Source organism: Hyperolius riggenbachi, chromosome 5 (assembly GCF_040937935.1).
Source record: "Hyperolius riggenbachi isolate aHypRig1 chromosome 5, aHypRig1.pri, whole genome shotgun sequence".
Lineage (NCBI taxonomy): Eukaryota > Metazoa > Chordata > Amphibia > Anura > Hyperoliidae > Hyperolius > Hyperolius riggenbachi.
This window is the reverse complement of record NC_090650.1, coordinates 47,746,151-47,767,321: the sequence shown is the minus strand read 5'-3', so window position 1 is coordinate 47,767,321 and position 21,171 is coordinate 47,746,151. Positions and strand designations below refer to the sequence as shown.

Below are 21,171 nucleotides of genomic sequence, written 5' to 3'. Positions count from 1 at the left end.
ACGAATGACTCATATTAGCATCTGTGACAGTCAGTAAATTATGAGGCCTATTGCAAATTTTTGTTTAGAGAAAAATAAATAAATAAACCTGACCAATGACCTTACTGAGGGGGTAAAATGTGAAACTTGCAATGCATTATGTTTGGAAAAATGTACATTTTTTTAATCCAAGAAAAGTTATTATGCAAATTCTAGTTTCGCAGACTTTCCCTCAATGTGAATTTTAACAGTTTGTGGGAAACGACGAAGATATCAAAAATGTTAAAGTTTTAGAAGTAGATTAAATTCAATCTAGGAAAAAATTAAGCAAAAGCTATGGAGTTAAAACCTGCATAAATAAATCCCTGAGTGTATATGCATTAAAATACACCTATCTACAAATAAAGCGTTTTTCATTCATAGTAGAATATAATGGTAAAACAGTGTTTTTCTTACATTGTAGAATATATTTTAACAGTCGTTGCCAATAATAATTATATACGATTTGTTCTGTAACAGATCTGACTCCATGTCCGAAATTCAAATCAATTTGCAGCTCTTTTTGGCTGTACAAAAATGAGTCATGACTGTAGTGGGAATAAAGCTGCTTTGTGAGGTGAATATTTAAAAAATATGGAGGGAGGAAGTAGTAAAAATGAAAGAGGCAGGTCACTACAAAATCCTCTACCTACCATGCCAACTGGCATCCTGTGCCCTTATACCACCAGTACTCAGGCTATAGTGTGTAGGATATGTGAAGGTTTCAATCCCTGAATTAAAAGATTATGCCAGGTTTTGGGTACTATATGTATCTGCACAATTTTAAACAAATAAACTGCAGAAAGTTTTTGGCAGCAAAAATGTTGGCAAGCTCTATTTAGCAAAAGTTTGCTGTGTTGTTCCTTCGCTCACCTGTGACAATATAGAAAGCAATAAAACTCAGTGTTCAATTTCGGGTAGAAACAAGTGGCAGAATTGCTGTTTCCAGTCAAACAACCGTACATTTTTAAGTTTCTCAATGGAATAAGGGTAAAAAAAACAAAAAAAAACAACAATACTGACCTCTACCTATTATCATCTCTGAGCACATGCAATAGTTTAGTAAAGTAAATCTTGCCCAAATACCTTTTTTGTAAAGACCTGAAGCTGCAGAACTAAGCAAGATAAGGCCTTGTTCACATCATAAATCGCTGACGCCAGCGTTTTGCGATTTTGTGTGTGATTTTGTTAGCGCCTCCCGTGCCGGTGCCTTACCTGCGCGTTGCAATTTTTTTATAAAGCGCTTTTCTAAGCGCTTTTGCAGAGCGATTCTGTGTTTTTACTTCCTAACATCAGTCAGGAAGTGAACTCTTTCACCCGGAAATGAATTAATACATTGGCCTCAATTCACTAAGCTTATCTCCTGTCTTTAATAACTCTTCTAGAGTTGTTACCATGGTGATAAGGCATGTAGTATTCAGGAAACATTTTACCTCAGGCAAACCTAAAGTTAACTCTTCTGTCTTTAAGTTAACTCTTTAATCCTTAAAATAACTCCAGAGTTAAAGACAGGCTGTTCATTAACTGCGTGTGAAAATAACTACAGAGGAGGTAACTTAACGACAGAGGAGGTAACTTAACGACAGAGGAGGTAACGTAAGGAATGAAGAGATAAGATAACTCTCTAAAGGCCCATACACACGTCGGATTTTTTCGAACGACCCATCGTTTGAACGTTCCGTCTTTCGCACGTCAAATCCGGCGTGTGTACAGACTATCGTTCGGGTGATAAGACTGGTTTTCAGCGATCCGCCGGTGGATCACTGAAAACCAGTCTTATCACCCGAACGATAGTCTGTACACACGCCGGATTTGACGTGCGAACGACAAAACGACGGAATGTTCAAACGACGGGTCGTTCGCAAAAATCCGACGTGTGTATGGGCCTTTACTGTGTGGTGGTAAGTTTTCTCTTGCTTTATTATCTCCAGCATGATCTTAGTGAATTGAGGCCAATGTATTTATTCAGCGTTTAGTGATTTCCCTATACCTTTCATTGAGGCAAATCGCCCCGATTTGGGCAAATTCCCTATACCTTTCATTGAGGCAAATCGCCCCGAAAACGGTACAGGCAGCGCTTTGGTGAGCGGATCGAAATTAAACCGCTCATATGAGAACACTCTCATAGGGAATCATTGCACAAGCGCATTAAGGACAATTTTAAAAATCGCCAGCGCTTAACAAAAGCCAAAAAGCGCCCTTAGTGTGAACAAGCCCTAACAGAAGGCTCTTTGAGCAGACCTGATGCTGCTGTTTCGATCACCACCCTCAACTTATTAAGACTAAGGACCTTATTCACCTCACATTTTTCCTACATTTTTTCCTAGGAGATAATTTTTCCTCTTCTGTTTACAATCGTTTTTCAGCACTCTGGAACTGAGAAAGTAGATTTAATAAATACTGTCAACATTATTGTGTTTTCTTGCCTGCTGTTGGTTTAAAGGGGAACTGAAACACGAGAGATATGCAGGCATACTTTTAGCCATAGCCCCTGAACAAGCATGCAGCAGATCAGGTGTTTCTGACATTATTGTCAGATCTGACAAGAGTATCTGCATGCTTGTTTGTGGTGTGATTCAGACACTGCTGCAGCCAAATAGATCAGCAGGGCTGCAACTGGTAATGTTTAAAAGGAAATAAATATGACAGCCTCCATACGCTTCTCACTTCAGTGGTCCTTTAAAGGGCATTTCATTGATAAGGGGCCATATGCAATTCACCTTTTCTCCTTAGTTTTTTCCAAGTTGATATTTTTACACCTTGTCAATAAAATGCCTTTAAAATTTTGATAGTACTTTTTCAACTACTTTTGGTACTTTTTTCAATTACAAAATGCTGAAAAGTTATCTTAAAGAGAAGATGAAAAATGATCACCTAGGAGAAAACTTAGGAGTAAAAAGTGAATTGCATATGGGCCAAGGTATGAAAATATCACCTAAGAGAAAACGTAGGAGAAAAAAGGAATTGAATAAAAGGGCACAGGCTAACTGTGTAGAATGCCTGTGTAGTTGTGCTTATGGAAGTCTGCGGACCAGGAGGAAAATCAAGGAGATTAGGCACAAATAAAAATAATCCACTCAGTGCCTGCATAGAACAAGGAAAATGTTTTTGGGCTGGAACCCACTAGCGATTTTTCGAGTGTTTAGGGAGGTTTTCAAAATGCTAGCGATTTCCCTAAACGCTCAGCTAATGTTAACAGATGGGCCAAATTCCACTGGAGCGACTGCGATTATCAAAATTGCAAACGCAGGACATGCAGCATTTTTAGCGTTTAGCGTTTCTGCAATGTAAACGCTGGCGTAATCGCTCGTCAAAACCCACACAGAGTGATTTTGCTAGAGTATTTAAATTACTGCACACTGTAAAAAAAATTAAAATTAATTGAAAGGACCAATCAGAATTAAAAACGCTAATCGCTACACAATCGCTGGCAAAACGCGTACACGTTTTAAAATCGCTACCAAAATCGCCAGAAAACACTCAAGAAATCGCTTACAAAACGCTCCTTAAAAACGCTAGCGATTGCGATTAGCGATAGCGCTTTATAATGGGTTCCAGGCTTTTCCCTGGAACTGGACTTTAACCTAAACTACAGTGCTGACAAATAATTTATTTGTAAAGTTGAAGTGACGGTCACAAAGAAAACCTTCGGATCCTTCCTCCAGCTCTTGAGGAAAGGCCCTGTGTTAAAGCCTAGCAACACAACATTCCATTAAAGCCTGTCTACGGTATAAATAAATAAATTAAAAAAAAAAAAGAAAGTGCAGGGCTAACGCTGATTAGCAGCAAACAAAAATGTCTCTACATGCAAATCTTCCCATCCCTAGAAAATAAATACATTCAGCCAATCAAGCCCGTTTACACTCTAGCTACTTAGCCAGCTGCCAGCTTGGTGATTGGCAGCTGTTGGCATTGAGTGGCTACATTTATTCTGCTTCCTAGGTCACTGGAAATTTGCATGTAAATGGAATTTTTAGCATGTTTCAGTCAAATTTCCTGAACTGTCCTAAAAGAATATTAACTTCAAAGATTATCAAAAAAAATTTGGTAAATCAACAGTCATAAAAACAAAATCTTGCAAGTCATAAAGACTGAAAATAAACAGGGGGTTGGGTTAACACATTGTGTGCCAGGAAGACAACAGGGTCAATGGAGTGTTTCATTACCAGGTGTAAATTAATATTGTGCACAAATTCCAGCCACGGGAGCCAATGCACATATATTATTATTATTTAATAATTATATAGCGCCGACATCTTCCGCAGCGCTGTACAGAGTATATTGTCCCTCAGATGGGCTCACAATCTAATCCCTACCATAGTCATATGTCTATGTACCTCTAGGTATGAATATTGTATATTACTCCACCTCTTGTTCCCCCTCTTATTACCCCCTAAGGGCAGGGCTCTCTCCTCCTTTTGTGTCTCAGAATTTGTCTTACATTTATTTATATTCATTTTGTCACTGTAATTACCAATTCTGTATTTTGTACCGATTCAGATTTTTTTTACCATCTCTGTATTTCGTATATCCGTGTACACCATTGTCTGTATTATTATGTACCCCATGTTTGTTTCTTACTTTGTACAGCACCACGGAATATGTTGGCGCTTTATAAATCAATAATAATTCTTTATAGGCAGGCAGCCTGCTGAACAAGCACACTGGTATCAAAGTCTAGGGCCAATAGGGGGAAACCAATCAACTTATCTGTATGTTTTTGGGATGTGGGAGGAAACATGAGTGCCTGGAGGAAACCCAGACACAGGAAGACACAGGAAGAGCCAGAAACCCAGACACAGGAAGAGCATAAACTCCATGCAGATAGTGTCCTGGCTGGAATTTGAACCAGGGCTGCAAGGCGAAAGTGCTAACCACTACTCCACCATGCTATATTGTGTAAGTTTTGTAGTGGAAGTATCTGTTCCTCTATTTCACAAGTGGGGCATTAATTTGCAATTACCATTTTTCCAATCCATTTTTTTTCATGATTACTAATAGTGTGGAATTACTGTTTGACCTGTATTGAATATATGTATTGTTCAGGATTTTTTTTTTTTTTATAGAATGTGATGCAGATGAAGGCGTCATACATGAACGGTTGTTTGGCCTCAGGCTTTAAGTTCAAAAATTTGCTTTCCAGAGATTTAATAAAATTTGGCAGCCCCATCAGATGTGTATTTTTGTGCCTTTGACTGTCTGGCATCTCCAGCATAAATCTGTTTGTGCTAGATCTTATCTCTTTAATTTATCTTTAATTTACCCAGCGATCTGTACCATCTGCCAATGACTTTGTATTTAGCCCCTTGGATGTGTGTGGTTTTTTTTTTTTGTTAATTACTTGTGCTGACTAGTTTACCACTGGCTTCTATCACCTACTTTCTATGGGTAAGATATGTGAGATCTCCTTATAGCTGCTAGGATTGTGTCCCTCACTTCAACCGGTAGTTCTGACTCCCATACAATAAAGCCTCATACACACATACTAGTCATATTGACCAATGGGTATCGGCACACAATCTCTCGAGCGGCATTGCAGGGCTGAGGCTGTACAGACGTGTCAGTAGCCTGCAGGCTAATGATGTGTTCTGTTAAACAAACAAATAAACAAACACTGAACATTTATATCGCGCTTTTCTCCTGGCGGACTCAAAGCGCCAGAGCTGCAGCCACTAGGACACGCTCTATAGGCAGTAGCAGTGTTAGGGAGTCTTGCCCAACGTCTCCTACTGAATAGGTGCTGGCTTACTGAACAGGCAGAGCCGAGGTTCGAACCCAGGTCTCCTGTGTCAGAGGCAGAGCCCTTAACCATTACACTATCCAGCCACCGCTGTTACAATGCGGGGAAGGGGAGGGGCGGAGAAGGCCCAACAAAGCAGCACGGGAGTGATGTCACGTGGCCATCGAGGTGAGTGGGGAGAACAAGACCAGGCTGATCATTAGCCAAGGTGTCAGGGAGCATCAGGAGCCGCTGCACAGACGATAGATTCTTGGGAGAAGAGGTTGTTATTGGCCTCCTCGCCTGAGTTTAATCTACTGTGTGTACGAGGTTTAATATTGACTAACATTACTCTACAGGAGCTGGGGCTGTAGGAAATAGAAGCAAAGGATTCTGCCCTGGCAGTTCGGGTGGGGGAAACGCCCCCTGGAGGTGAAGGGGAAGCCACACCTACCCGGCGCTCTAGCACTGTACTATTTTTTTCTTTTACACTTTAGACTTAGGCTTAGGTTTTAATCTCTAAAAAAAAGTGTGTGTGTGTGTGGGTGTGTGTGTGTGTGTGTGTGTGGGGGGGGGGGGGGGGTTCTAGACCACTGCAGTAGTACTCTTGTACATGGATGGTCAGGATGTGGGGACAGTATTATTATTATTATTTAGTATTTATATAGTGCCAACATCTTCCGCAGTGCTGTACAGAGTACATAGAATTGTCATTAACTGTCCCTCAGAGGAGCTCACAATCTAGTGTATATGTGTATTGTGGAGTGTATGTGTTGCAGTCTAGGGCCAATTTTATCTGGGAGCCAATTAACCTATCCGTATTTTTTGGGGGATGTGGGAGGAAACCGGAGTGCCCGGAGGAAACCCACGCAGACACGGGGAGAACATACAAACTCCTTGCAGATGTTGACCTGGCTGGAATACGAACCGGGGACTCAGCGCTGCAAGGCGAGAGCGCTAACCACTACGCCACCATGCTGCCCATAAAAAAGTGATAACATAGGAGTCTGCATCCCATACAAATTGGGGTGCCATAATTCACCTTTCATTTCTGCATAAATTGTCTTCTCTAGGATTGCTTTTTAGTAGAGTTTCTGTTCAGTTATAGAGGCTGCGAGTCAAAACCTGCACTACAGACACTAAAGAAGCTGTAGAAACCATTACATTGCAATAAACCACAAAAACAAATCTTGAACTACAGGATGTCCTTTTCAGAAGTGTAGTTTCTGTTCTTCCTATCCTGTTTCGCATATCACACTTACTAGGTGCAAAGCGAACACCTGTTGTGACATCCTGCCACAGTGATGAGCTGGTGATAATCTGAAGCTAGGGGAAAACCATCAATAAATAAAAAAATGTATATTCTTATAATCTTTGCATAAACCTGCATTTCATAAACCAATCTTTTTGTAGGTTAACCACTGCTAACTTATATAAAATAAAACTGCAGGACCAACCGAGAATCCCAAACCTGTGTCCCCATAAATACACAATTATCCTATTGCTAAGATCTCGTGGATAATAGAGAAAAAAAAAAAACACAGGGACGTCGGGAGCAGGATCTGGTGTATTATAGTTTTTTTCAGATCAAGTATGAACAAGTTGGAGATTATACTCACAAAACTGGGTTGCAAAGGATGCAACCACTCATGTAAGCAGGTGGGGCAATACCATCCCCATGCGGTCTTGTGGACTTGGTTTGTTGGTTGCAGCTCCAGGATTAGGAAGGGTTACTATATCTGAGTAAGAGCAGGGTAGGAAGCGCCCGGAATAAGAAGCAATGCATATGAAAATAGGACTGGAATTCTGATACATCTGTGGTGCCCGGATTCCGGTTCTCTGCATGCTTCTCCCAATTATTTTGGGGATCCAGCAAGTGAGTGGGACCTCATCTAGTGAACTTAGTATAAAAATAGGACTTACAATACGGGTAGGTAGAAAGGATAGGTCTTACCTTAAATAATGACCTCTCACGTGTGAGGCTGACACTACCTACCCAAAGGCACAGCAATCGGCCTGAGGAAGCAGCTTACGCTGTGAAATGTGTTGTCTCCAAAGTGCTCAATTAAAAATGTTTTGAACTACCACACACCTAAGAGGTCCTCATTTAAGGTAGGACCTATCCTTCTACCTACTCATGTTGTAAGTCCTATTTTTACATGCCTAGCTTCTTTATTTTTTGGAGCTCCCCTTGACTATTTGGCTGTTAAATTTGGTAAGCAAAAAAAGGTCTCAATTTACTGTTGCAATTGTTTTTAAAACAATAAAAAATTACAATGACTAAAAAATCTTCATACATGGTAAGTGGTAGTTAGGCCCTATTATTTCCTATGGTCTTATTGAATATTAATTGCACAACGGGTACTAAGTAACTGCCCAAGGTACTGGTAAAATTGCTTTGCCCTATCTGTGCAATGCAAAGTCTCTCATCTCCTTCTCTATATAAACATTATTTTGTATGTACAGTATATGTGACTCAGTATTCAGACAGCTCATGGTGATGTAAAACCACTAGGATTTATAAGAGGCCCAAAAAAAAACCCTCTTAATGTAATAGCAAGAAGCTTTAAACCAGGATGATACCATTTATTGGCTAACTAAAAATGAATAAAAATAAGCAAGCTTTCGGCCTTGCAGCCTTTGTCTGGCTTATATCCTGTTAGTTTGCAAACTGGTGGTACAGACAGCTTATATACATGCAACATCAAAAGGGAAAACAGATATTTTTTCAAGCATAAATACATGTTGAAGGCTGCAAGGCCGAAAGCTTGCTTATTTTTATTCATTTTTAGTTAGCCAATAAATGGTATCATCCTGGTTTAAAACTTCTTGCTTTTACTGATGGCTAACACAGTACAATACCCTACTGCTACTACTTAATGTAATAGCTATGCTAAATATACATTTGCCTTTTTAATACAGACGATATGTGCAATTATTCAGCTTTACGTCAGCACAAAATCTCTCCCAATTCTGAATATGCAAATCATTCCTTTATATCCAATAAAGTCAGAGTGCAAAGTGTGGATGCACTTTGGGACCAATTCTTATAATAAATGATTATAGAACCTATTATTATAATACCTTCCATGAATAAATATATATGGAGATATATATATATATATATATATATATATATATATATATATATATATATATATATACACACACATATTATTATTATTATTGATTTATAAAGCGCCAACATATTCCGTGGCGCTGTACAAAGTAAGAAACAAACATAGGGTACATAATACAGACAATGGTGTACACTAATATACAAGATACATAATTAGTGACAAAATACAAAAAATGATACAGCATACAGAATAGAAAATACAGAAGTGGTAATGACAGTGATAAAAGTAACATGATGAATAAAATGTATAATGATTTCCAAGACACAAAAGGGGGAGAGAGCATATATACATATATATATATATATATATATATATATATATATATATATATATATATATATATACATATACATATATGTATATATATATATATATATATATATATATATTTATTTATTTATTTATTTGTTGTATTTATAAAGCGCCAACATATTACGCAGCGCTGGACATTAATTTAGGTTACAGACAATATTTAGGGGTGACAAACAGCAATATGACAATACAGGAATACAAGAAAACCAGATCACACAGCACAGTATGAGTACCAGGTAATGCTTAGTCAGTCACTGGATGGGAGCATGGAGTTAGGCAAGTTAGGTTCACTCAAATGCATAGCATGGGTGCACAGTAATAGAGGTGCATGATCAGGTAGGACACAAAAGGAGTGAGGACCCTGCCCAAAGGCTTACAATCTAGAGGGAGAGGTAGGGACACGAGAGGTAGGGGACCAGAGTTCGGCTGTGGGTTTAGAGCAATTGTGAGGGGTGGTAGGCAAGAGTGAAAAGGTGAGTTTTGAGGGCCTTCTTGAAGGTGTTGAAGGAGGAGGCTGCCCTAATGGGTGGAGGTAGGGAGTTCCATAGTGTCGGAGCGGCTCTTGAGAAGTCTTGGAGGCGTGCATGGGACTGGGTGATGCGGGGGACGGTCAGGCGAAGTTCATTGGAGGAGCGGAGTGAGCGGCTTGGTGTGTATCTCTGAGTAAGATCAGAAATGTAGGTTGGACAGGTTTTGTGGATGGATTTGTAGGTCAGATACAATATCTTGAATCTGATTCTGGACTGGATAGGAAGCCAGTGGAGGGATTCACGGAGGGGAGCCGCCCTGGTGGAGCGATGGGAGGAGTGGATAATTCTGGCAGCCGCATTCATGATGGACTGCAGTGGGGCTATTCGGGTCTTAGGGAGTCCAGACAGAAGGGCATTGCAGTAGTCGAGGCGGGAAATTATGAGGGCATGGATGAGGAGTTTGGTGGTGGCAGGGGTCAGGAAAGGGCGAATCTTACAGATGTTACGAAGGTGGAAGTTGCAGGACTTTGTGAGGTTTTGGATGTGGGGAGTGAAGGAGAGTGCGGAGTCCAGGGTGACACCCAGACAGCGGGCTTGAGAGGTAGGGTGAATAGTAGTGTGGTTAACAGTGACCTGCACATCTGGGAGGTCCAGGGATGACCGGGGTGGGAAGATCATAAATTCCGTTTTGTCTAGATTTAGTTTTAGGAACCTAGCGGACATCCAGGAGGAGATGGCAGATAGGCAGGAGGAGACCTTGTCCATGGTAGTGGTGGATATGTCAGGGGTGTGGAGATAGATTTGGGTGTCATCTGCATACAGATGATAGTTAAAACCCATGGAGGAGATAACCTTGCCAATGGAGGATGTGTATAGGGAGAACAGTAGGGGGCCAAGGACCGAGCCTTGGGGGACTCCCACTGAGAGGTGGTTGGGGGTGGACGAGGACTCATTGAAGGAGGTCGTGAAGGAGCGGTTGGAGAGGTAGGATGAAAGCCAGGTCAGGGCGAGATCGTGAATGCCCATGGATTGGAGGGACTGGAGGAGTAGGGGATGATCTACTGTATCAAAAGCTGCTGACAGGTCAAGGAGGAGGAGAATGGTGTATTTACCTTCAGCTTTAGCTAAGGCAAGGTCATTGACCACTTTGGTGAGAGCCGTTTCGGTTGAGTGGGCAGGCCGAAATCCAGATTGCAGTGGGTCTAGTAGTGAGGTGGCATTGAGGTACTGGGTCAGGCGTTTGTGAACCAGACGCTCAAGGAGTTTTGAGGCGAAGGGGAGGAGGGAGATCGGGCGGTAGTTGGAGGGTAGCGAGGGGTCGAGGGAGGATTTCTTGAGCAGAGGCAGTACAGTGGCCTGCTTGAAGTCTGAGGGGAAGGTGCCTGTGGATAGGGAGAGGTTAAACATGGTAGTGAGGACTGGGGCCAGATCCGTGAAGTGAGGCTGAAGTAGATCAGAAGGGATAGGGTCAAGGGGGGAGGTAGTGGTATGGGAAGTCTGCAGTAGGTGGTTGACCTCCTCAGTGGTAGTAGGAGTGAAGGAGGTGAGGGGAGGATAGGGTGGAGAAGGAGTAGGTTGTGAGCAGGTGGGAGGTGAAGATTGAAGATTGGATATTTCCTGACGGATGGAGACTATTTTGTTGGTGAAGTGGGTGGCTAAATCTGTGGCAGAGAGGGAGGAAACAGAAGGTGGGGGGGTGGGTTTAAGCAGGGAGTTGAAGGTGCTAAAAAGACGCCGGGGATTGGAAGCTTGTGCTCCGATGAGCTTGGTAAAGTATTCCTGCTTCGCATGAGCAAGGGCAGTGTGGAACTGCTGCAGGTTGGTCTTGTACTGTAGGAAATCCTGGTTTAGTCGAGTTTTCCGCCATTTTCGTTCAGTGGCGCGTGTTTCCCTCTGGAGGTTGCGAGTATGGGTAGTGCGCCAGGGCTGGGGGTTAGGGGGTCGGTTGCGGCGGAATATTGGTGGAGCAGCTTTCTCTAGGGCTGATGAGAGAATTTGGTGATACTGAGCTGCAGCAAGATTAGGACAGGTTAGGGTGGGGAGAGTGGAGGATAGGCCATGGAGGGAGTCAGCAAGGACGCCAGGGTTGAGCTTGCGTAGGTCTCGCTGCCATCGACCAGGTGGGTGGGCGGGTAGTTTGGAGGTGCCTTCCGTGAGGAGGTTGAAGGCGAGAAGGTAATGGTCTGAGGGTGGAAATGGTGCGATGTCGAGGTCTGCAATGGTGGTGGATTTAGTGAATATAAGGTCGAGAGTGTGACGTGCAGTGTGAGTGGGGGCGTTGGTGTGTTGTACTAGGCCATGTGAGTTGGCTATGGTGAGTAGCCGGGTCGCAACAGAGTTCTTGGGTTCATTGATGGGTATATTGAAATCCCCGAGGATGATGGTGGGGAGGTCAGAGGAGAGGATGTGTGGGAGCCAGGAGGCAAGGTTGTCGAGAAATTGTCGTGTGGAGCCCGGAGGGCGGTATAAGACTGCAACAATGGCTGGGAGGGGATTGTAGAGGCGGATAGTGTGGGCCTCAAATGATGTGAATTGTAGGGAGGAAGGTGGAGTGAGGACACGGAATGTGCAGGATGGGGAGAGGAGCAGACCCACCCCTCCCCCGGTCCTGTTGTCTGGTCTGGGGGTGTGACTGAGGTGAAGCCCCCCGTATGAGAGGGCAGCCTCTGCGGCAGAGTCAGAGGGGGTGAGCCATGTCTCAGTGAGTGCGAGGATGGTGAGGGATTTGGAGAGGAAGAGGTTGTGGACCTCTGTAAGTTTATTGCGGACGGATCTGGCATTCCAGAGACCGCAGGGTAGGGGGAGCATGTGCTTGTGAGTGGGATGGATGGAAATGAGGTTGGGGCGAGGATGGGTGTTGAAGTTGTTTGTGGACAGAGAGCTGTGAAGCGGGTCAGCAGGGGATGCTTGTCTGGCAGCAGGCTGTGGCCCAGGGTTAGGCGATATATCACCAGCAGCAAGTAAGAGTAGGAGGGAGAGAGTAAGCAAATGTGAATGGGATTTAAATGTTTGTGAGGTTTTTGAGCTGCTGGAGGGAGAGAGAGATTTCAGGAGAGCTAACAGTTCATGAGAAGCTGAGTAAGGTGAGCAAAGCAGAGCAGATGAAATGAATATGGAGTGAGGTACACTGGGAGGATGCATATTGCAATGCAACTTGTAGATGTTTGCAGACAGGCAGAACATAAGAAAAAGTGCAGTAAACATGGTAAGTGTCAATGTTTATCAGCAGGAAATTTCCAACTCCTAAACAGTTTATATGAGTATGCAGTTAGTGCAAGCAAACCTGTGTACATAAAGAGTCTACTTGGTAGTGCAACATATGTCCAGCAGTGGCATTTTGAGCAACAGCATTGGAGGCAGTTGTGGATGCAGAGTAGTAGTTTCCAGCAGAGTCCTTTGGCTGTTGATTCCTGTTTGAATTCCTGGGTGAATTCGTGGTAAATTCTTGGTAAGTTGTTGCAAAGCACTTTGTAATAAATGGCACTTAGGAATTAAATGGCACCAAATGACCTAGGCCACAAGTGACCTTCTTGCAGCGTTTAAATAGGTATGATAGCTGCCATGGCTGAAATGGAAGTGATTCTCAATTAGAAATTGAGAAAACAGTTCAGCTGGGGATGGGAGTGGCTACCAAAAAAACAGGCCTGTAATAAATAATTGGTGGTCACTGGGCTGGAACACAAGGATTCACAGGATATATACATACATACAGTATATATATGCACAGACACACACATATAAATACAGTATACTGTGTATGTTTTGTAATACAGAATCAATAACACAGTATGGGCCATATGCAACTCACTTTTTCTCCTAGGTGATATGTTCATACCTTGGCAATAAACCGCCTTTCAAGCCACCAGCAAGCAAGAATAATTTTGACAGTACCTTTTCTCCTACTTTTTAGCATCTTTTCAATTTCAGAGGGCTGAAAAGTAATATTAAACAGAAGATAAAAAATTGATCTCCTTGGAGAAAACTTAGGAGAAAAAGTGGATTGCATATGGCCCTATGTCTCTGCGTACTCCTATTTTGTAGAGACAATGCACAAATTATGAAGCCATTGACAAATAAATATACAGTATATCATATATGTTGATATATCTGGCAGTGGCTTCCCTAGTGATCAGCCCAAATGCGCCTACAACGTGACACATCGGCGTGGGGATGGCGCCGGCGGCGTCCAGAGTGTTGGATAAAGATCAGCGTCACAGAATATGTTGGCGCTTTATAAATCATTAATAATAATAATATAGTCCGAGACTTTGATCTGAAGAGGAAGACGCTGTGCCAGATTTCATCCGGCAACAGCGCCATCTAATGGAGGCAAGGTTTCCTATGTCGGACTATGCCTAACACTGGTCCTACAGAGGAAAATGTCACTTTCATCCATAGTTCTCTATCCTTATATTTACTCTGCATAGTTGTGTAGTATTCTACTGGGTCCTGGCTAGTTTAAAGAGAAACTCCGACCAGTAATTGAACTTTATACCAATCAGTAGCTGATACCCCCTTTTACATAAGAAATCTATTCCTTTTCACAAACAGACCATCAGGGGGCGCTGTATGGCTGATATTGTGGTGAAACCCCTCCCACAAGAAATTCTGAGTCTGTACTCTTGGCAGTTTCCTGTCTGTGAACGTTGCTGCATTGTGGGAAATAGCTCTTTACAGCTGTTTCCAACTGCCAAAAAAGCATGCAGCAGCTACATCACCTGCCCACAGTAAAAATGTCACCATGTAATAAATGTCAGAATGTAAATCAGGGATTTAAAAGATTTTACAAGGGGCAAACACTGACTAAATCATTTATACATAATTATTGTAAAAAGGAAGCACTTTTTTTATTACATTATTTTCACTGGAGTTCCTCTTTAACGGGCACTAACTTCCGCTGGATGGCCACTTATGGTCTCTATGTACCTTTCCATTGTTCTTGGGTACCTTGGTGTATGATCCCTCATGGGCCCAAGGGTTTCCCTCGGGTTACTCTGACTTTATATGGAGATGGGCGGTCCTGACTTTGGCTTGCTCTTATGTTTAGAATGTAGTGGCCTTTTACGCTGTAAGATATTTTATTTTTATAAGCATTTCCCAGTATATTATTGTACATGCAATCCCCCCCTTTTTTTGTAACTCTCGCTACAGTTGTCCTTTAATATAAGAAGAGGTTAGGCATATGCTGGCCTTCCCTGCCATAGGCTGTATTCTTTGCTTGCCATCATCCACAATACATATTAAAAATATATGATGTCTAGTTTTGTCTGTCTGAACATGTTGGGGCTTGCCATGCTTTGGTTGCTGCTAATGACTCATCAGTCTGCTTTAACGCTTGCAATAAAGTGTTCGGTGATTGTTTCGTCTTCCTTCCAAAGTGAAACAAAATTATCAAATGGAAAATCTCAAACGCTCTCAAAATGAGCAAATTTATAGAAATGACTGTAATTATCAATACAATATATTCAACTCATATAACCTCACTCTCCCCCACACTGGACAAACCTTGGCATATAAACCACAGTCATTCAAGGAAAAAAGACAGTTTCAATATAAAAATGATGAAAAACACTTTTGTCTTGCCACGGAAAAATGTAACTGACCACTGTCCTGAAAAATGTTTAAATACACATGCATGCATTTGTCCCAGAGTAAAATGCACTATATATTTTTTTCCTTTGCTGCCAACGCAGTAGGTAGTAAAATTCTGACAGGTTTTTGGATTAGTCCATCCCCTCATGCTGGACACTCTGGGTTTTCTTTAATTTCAAAAGCACTTACTGAATGCCAGTTGCTTAGTCCAATTGGCAAAATAGTGTGCAAGTGAGTAGGGAGACTGGTCGACCTCTCGTATCAATCATTTCCAGGAAATGGTTTTGTAAAAAATACTTTGGAGAGATACTTTGTCCAGAATCCACTCATCCAGTATTGTAATATCAAATACTAGTGACCTTAGCCCGTTTAAAAACGGGCTAGATCTGTCAACACTTGTTTCTCGCATCTGCCACACGCGCCCGCACCCACGCAGTGGCCACGTGCGCCCCGCGCGCACACACGCCCGCCTGCCTCTTCTGACCCGTCCTCCCCCAGCTCTCTTCAGTGTCTCTGCGTCCCTCCCTGCACATGCGCAGTGCAAAAAAGCACTGACACACGGACATGGGACGCAGGTAGGTAGGATAACAGATATTATGGTATATTATTATCTTTGAAAGTGTATAGTGACAGCAACTGAAAGCGAAGCCTGAATTAAAAATAAACGTAACCACTTCAGTACCAGCACCCTCTGCCCCCTTAAAGACCAGAGGGTGCTGGTACAGTAATCCGCCGCTTCCCCACGAATCGCCGCTAAAATCCGCCGCTCCCGACGGTCGCGCCGCCCTGTCTCCGCCGCAGGCTACTCTCTCTGCCGTCGCTATGACGGCAGAGTGCTGTGCGCCGGTCAGGAGCTGCTTTTATTGGCTCCTGACCCTGTCACTCAATGTAAGCCAATGGGAACGGCTTACAGGAATGACAGGGCCAAGAGCCAATGAAAACAGCTCCTACCCGGCTCACAGTGCTCTGCCGTCATAGAGGCGGCAGGGCAGCACATTGCGGCAGGGACAGAGCGGCGACAGTGGCGGGTGCACGTGGTCAATGGGACGTAGAGTTCACGTCAGGTCAGAACCGCAGCACCACCCGCCCGCCGTAGATTTAAACTGCGTCGGTCCGCAGGTAGTTAAGAGATAAAGAATTATATCTGTAAGGCCCGGTTCACATTAGCGTTCGCTATCCGGATTTTCCTGATCGGATCCAGACCGCATACTGTACTAACGGAACGTACGTTCCGCATAGCAATGTAAAGGCTATGCGGACGTTCACACGTGTCCGTTCCGTACAGTACGGAGCCGGATCGGATCCGGACTCCGGACTCTTTTCCAACATGCGCTATTTTTTGGGTCCGGCTCTCCGGCCCACGCACCCGGCTCGGAGCTGGACCTGAGCCTGACAGCACCATCAGGTACACAGAAACCAATGGGGAACGGAAGGCACAGAACACACTGCATACAAAAATCTGACGTTCTACCCCACTTCCTATGCGTATCCAAGCGGCCATTTGGGATGGGGACACATGGGCCAAGCATGTCTGGAGTGGAGCAGCAGTGACAGACGTGCTGGAGCTGTTTGGCAGAATGTCAGAGGTGGAGGTGAGGCCTACAGCGGAGGAACCTGATTCTACAGGTGCACCAGGTGCACATTCTGCTGACCCCAACATTTTTTTTTTAAATTTCGCTATTTTTTGCCCATGGACCTGGATGGCAGCCTGATGCATGCCTGATACAAACGGACCGGATCCGGATCGGAACCGTACGGTTCTGATCAGGATCAGGTCAGGATCCGGTCCGTTTACTTGCCAAAACGCAAGTGTGAACGGGGCCTAAGACTAAGACTAATCACTAACAGAACTTTCCTGGAGTCCCCGATTCCTATTTTCATTTTAAGGGTTAAAAATCTAGGCCTGAAAATTCACCTAAATATATAGTCACACTGACATGGCAGCTTTTTATTCAGCTCCCACACAGAGAAATTATGACCTATTGAACTTTAGGGCCCGGTTCACATTAGCGTTCCCTGTCCGGATTCGCCGGGCCGGATCCGGACCGTATACTGTACAAACGGAACGTACGTTCCGCATAGCAATGCAAAGGCTATGCGGACGTTCACACGTGTCCGTTCCGTACAGTACGGAGCCGGACCGGATCCGGACTCCGGACACTTTTCCAACATGCGCTATTTTTTGGGTCCGGATCTCCGGCCCACGCACCCGGACCGGAGCCGGACCTGAGCCTGACAACACCATCCGGAACACAGAAACCAATGGGAAACGGATGGCACAGAACACACTGCCTACAAACACCTGACGTTCTACCCCACTTCCTATGCATATCCAAGCGGCCATTTCGGATGGGGACACATGGGCCAAGCATGTCTGGAGTGGAGCAGCAGTGACAGAGGTGCTGAAGCTGTTTGGCAAAATGTCGGAGGTGGAGGTGAGGCCTACAGCGGAGGAACCTGATTCTACAGGTGCACCTTCTGCTGACCCCAACATTTTTTTATTTAAATTTCGCTATTTTTTGCCCACAGATCCAGATGGCAGCCTGATGCATGCCTGATGCAAACGGACCGGATCCGTACGGTTCCGATCAGGATCCGGTCCGTTTGCATGGCAAAACGCAAGTGTGAACGGGGCCTAAATCACTATCACTATTCTGCTATCCAAAGTGTTTGCATCCCCACACTGGAGTTTTACACCCAGAGTTACAGATTACCCAGCAAGCTCATGGTGAACCAGAACTCCTAGGAATGTGTAAGGGGCTGAAAAGGACCAAAAAAGCCCTCTTACTAAAATGCTATGTAAAACACTACTAAACACACGGAAATTATCTATATCTTGTTTTTTTCGCCACCAATTAGGCTTTTTTTGGGTGGCAATTTTTGCTAAGAATTATTTCATTCTAAATGCATTTTAAGGGGAATAGTAATAAAAAATGGAAAAAAAATCATTATTTCTCCGTTTTCAGCCATTATAGTTTTAAAATAAAACAATCTACTGTGGATAAAATCCACACATTTTGTTTGCCCAATTTCCCGGTTATTGCAAAGTTTAAATTATGTCCCTAGTACAATGTATGGTTGACAATATTTTATTTGTAAATAAAGGTGTATTTTTCATTTGTTTAGACTATATCACCAATTACAGCCTTCATATCACTTTCACCTCAGGTTCACTTTAAAACTCAATTTACCCACTGCTCTGTGTTTACTATGCAGTCTGCAACCTGACCCTGCATTGCAAGCATTCCAATCTAATCATAAATGTTTCTTCTGTGATAAATCTTATCTCAGCCTGGCTCTATTTGGTACATTGCCAAGGAGAGGGAAGCTTTTTATCTCCCATCTCACATTCCTGCTCCTCACTGATTGGCAGAGGGCAGTTCAGTGTGACACGAGGCTGAGAGGCAGAAGCTGCTGAAATACAATCTATGTTGTACTCACATGTGTTAACAAAACAAGCTAGATATGACAGTGCAGTTTTTAGGAGAGAGAAAAAAGGAGTAAGGGAGGAAATTACATCAGGATTGGCTTTAGTCAGAGGCAGTAACGATGGAAAATGCCTGAAACAGTTTTCTCTTTATTAACTATATAATCTTCACTGAAATCAAAATGTGGACAGTAAGATACATATGTTATGTAAATAGAGCAAAACAAGTATTTATCTACTTATATACAAAACAGTCCCTGGAAGAAGAAGCTATTCCAGGCTAATGAACGCAGCTCTGATTAGGAGCTCCTACATTGGCCTCAATTCTCTTAGCTCTGTGAGGTAAATATTTTTTTTGTAGGTAAATTACCTCATGAGGTATTTTCCTCTTTTTTTAGCAATTCTGAAAGATTTTTCTCCATTTCCGAACATAGTTACATAGTTATTTTGGTTGAAAAAAGACATACGTCCATCGAGTTCAACCAGTACAAAGTACAACACCAGCCTGCTCCCTCACATATCCCTGTTGATCCAGAGGAAGGCAAAAAAAAACCTTACAAGGCATGGTCCAATTAGCCCCAAAAGGGAAAAATTCCTTCCCGACTCCAGATGGCAATCAGATAAAATCCCTGGATCAACATCATTAGGCATTACCTAGTAATTGTAGCCATGGATGTCTTTCAACGCAAGGAAAGCATCTAAGCCCCCTTTAAATGCAGGTATAGAGTTTGCCATAACGATTTCCTGTGGCAATGCATTCCACATCTTAATCACTCTTACTGTAAAGAACCCTTTCCTAAATAAATGGCTAAAACGTTTTTCCTGCATGCGCAGATCATGTCCTCTAGTCCTTTGAGAAGACCTAGGGACAAAAAGCTCATGCGCCAAGCTATTATATTGCCCTCTGATGTATTTATACATGTTAATTAGATCCCCACTAAGGCGTCTTTTCTCTAGACTAAATAAACCCAGTTTATGTAACCTTTCTTGGTAAGTGAGACATTCCATCCCACGTATCAATTTTGTTGCTCGTCTCTGCACCTGCTCTAAAACAGCAATATCTTTTTTGTAATGTGGTGCCCAGAACTGAATTCCATATTCCAGATGTGGCCTTACTAGAGAATTAAACAGGGGCAATATTATGCTAGCATCTCAAGTTTTTATTTCCCTTTTAACGCAGGTAACATGAGGTAAAATATGAGGTAAATGCATAAAGTGAGGTAAAACGCGGTATTTCAGCATTAAGCATGCAGTAAATAAATAATAGTAGTCTTTAATTGTCTTCCATAAGTTAGGATAGTCTTTGGAAGATGTTTTTTTTTTAGAGGGGAAGGTGTATTTGATTATGTAGCAACCTATGAAAAGTATATTTATAGGCATCCCTTATAAAAAAAAATCCAGTAAATATTTGGAGTCTTATTTCTACTATATTTCTACTATATTTTATTTCTACTGTATTTCCATAAGAATGGCTATTTTTGGTAAAATGAAATGTAAATTACCTCATGAATTACCTCATGAGGTAAAACATGACTAAAATCTACCAGAATTGCTAAATGTCATTACCTCATGAGGTAAATTACCTCACATGAGGTAATTTGTTTGATAACCCTACCAGAATTGAGGCCATTATATTCTATACACAGGTTACTTTTACAGAACTGCAGCAATCTGAGGGTAAGATTTTTCTTCTTCTAACACAGATGACATATACATATCATATGAAAGGTGCAATATTAGCCTGGAGTTTCCCCTAAAGTACTCCTGTGAAGTCTCACATCATATTCCCAGAACCACCGATATGCTAAAAATATGTTGCTATGTCGATTATGCAGCCAGTCCCAGACCATATGTGTCTTTTTAATGAGAAAACACATTTTTTTCCCTCGACCACAGCCTCTGCACGGTTTATTTTCTTTCTGTGCACTGGAATAATTTCCCTTAGCGTTAGCCATATTAACAAGTCCTTCAGCCGGGGCTGTGAGTCTTGGCGCGTGGCCAGCCCCTTCAGAGGGTACGACCGCCTCGCACAGGTGTACGACCTCTGGAGAGTTTCAGAATGCCGTATCACACAAGGATATAATCACATTCTCTGACCTTTGAACTGTGGCAGAGCAATTCTGGAAAGCCGCAGATTAGCATAAATACCCACGGCTGACTATACAGAGCAACAGGTTTTTTTTGCTCTGCTGCGGCACAAATGAGATTAAGCGTAATCCCTCTGTTTCTTGTAAAGTTCATACCCATGTAAGAACCTCCAGCCCAGACAAGCACTTCTGCAGTCCATCAAGCGCGCTAGCCCAATGGATTTACAGCTTGTGGCGTTCTCACTGGACGTGTCCATTAGACAGAAATTGAACATCTTTACTTCCTGTAACAATGCTCCCCATTGTGATCCGCCGCATCTGTTACCGGTGGGCTGAGTTTGGAAATGGGACAAAAAAAAATTCTCAAGAAAAAAATTGGTTTATGTTAATTTATCTGATTCCCACT

At 42.8% G+C, this 21,171-nt stretch overlaps 1 protein-coding gene across 1 annotated transcript in view; it reads right to left on the bottom strand.

Annotated features, from left to right (window-relative positions):
* The window catches only part of SPAG6 (sperm associated antigen 6), a 202,451-nt gene that overhangs the window by 91,399 nt on the left and 89,881 nt on the right, over window positions 1–21,171 (bottom strand). The window lies entirely within an intron of this gene.